The sequence below is a fragment of the Mastomys coucha genome, unplaced genomic scaffold, assembly GCF_008632895.1.
Source record: "Mastomys coucha isolate ucsf_1 unplaced genomic scaffold, UCSF_Mcou_1 pScaffold3, whole genome shotgun sequence".
Taxonomy (NCBI): domain Eukaryota; kingdom Metazoa; phylum Chordata; class Mammalia; order Rodentia; family Muridae; genus Mastomys; species Mastomys coucha.
This window is the reverse complement of record NW_022196909.1, coordinates 43,764,213-43,765,387: the sequence shown is the minus strand read 5'-3', so window position 1 is coordinate 43,765,387 and position 1,175 is coordinate 43,764,213.

Genomic DNA, 1,175 nt, shown 5'->3' with positions numbered 1-1,175 from the left:
AAAGAGAGAAAGAAAACAGAAAGTGGAAGTGTGTGTCCTTGAACTCTGCCATCCAAGGTGAATAGATAAGACCTTGGGCTACCTCCTGCATCAGGCTCTCAAGGATTTCCTTTGTGAGAAGGGAAGTCTGGCTTACAGGTTTCACCGAGCTTGAAAATGATGTCTGTGGCTAATAAGACCCAACATGCGTATTTAGACAGAAAGAAGCAGATGAACAGTGGCCTAGCAGATAACTGCAGGTAGCTGATATGTTCGGAATAGAGCTTAGGATTTTACATTTTGTCAATTTATCAATGCTTAACCCACAAGCCTTTCTATAGACTCAGAGGAAGCCCTGGTGTCATAGTCATGTGTCCTTGTACAGTTAGATCTCTAGCCTTTGCTGGGTCCTATGAGCCCCATCCCCCTTTTCAGACCTAAATGTTGTCAGGTATAGCGAGCGGCTCATGCCAATAATTCCAGTGTTTAGGATGCTGAGGCAGGGTGATCTCAGTTCCAAAGACAGCCTGGGCGACATAGCACACGGGACTACCCAAGTCAAAAATACAAGGTTACCCCATTCGGAGCCTTTCCCAGAGCCGTGGATTTTGACGGATTAGATCTCTGTTTTGGTTTTGGTGGATGGTCCCTGTCTACGTGCTGACTTTTATGGCCTGAATGCTCCTTGCATCATGGAATCACTGGTGCTAAGATCTGGGACCCTGTTAGATTCTCCCCTCCCCGTCTTTTCCTCTCTGGCCTCTTGATGTCGGAGGGCCAGCGTGACCTGAGCTCAAGGAATCACCTGGTGAGTACTCGATAGGCAAACAGCAGTTAGTGGCATCATCTATGCCAGGGTTGCCATTCTGTGTCCCCTCGTCTGAGCCGCACTAGGCCGTGTAAAAAACAGCAATGGTGATAAGTGGATCCTTTTGTCCCTTCACACTTGGGCAGGTTTTAATTTTTTTTTTTTAAGATTTATTTTATATAAGAGCAGTCAGTGCTCTTAACCACTGAGCCATCTCTCCAACCCCATTGTTTTTTTAAAGATATATATATTATATGTACACTGTAGCTGTACAAATGGTTGTGAACCATCATGTGGTTACTGGGGATTGAATTCAGGACCTCTGCTCACTCCAGCCTTGCTCGTTCTGGTCCAAAAATTGATATATATATATATAATTTTTTTTTTT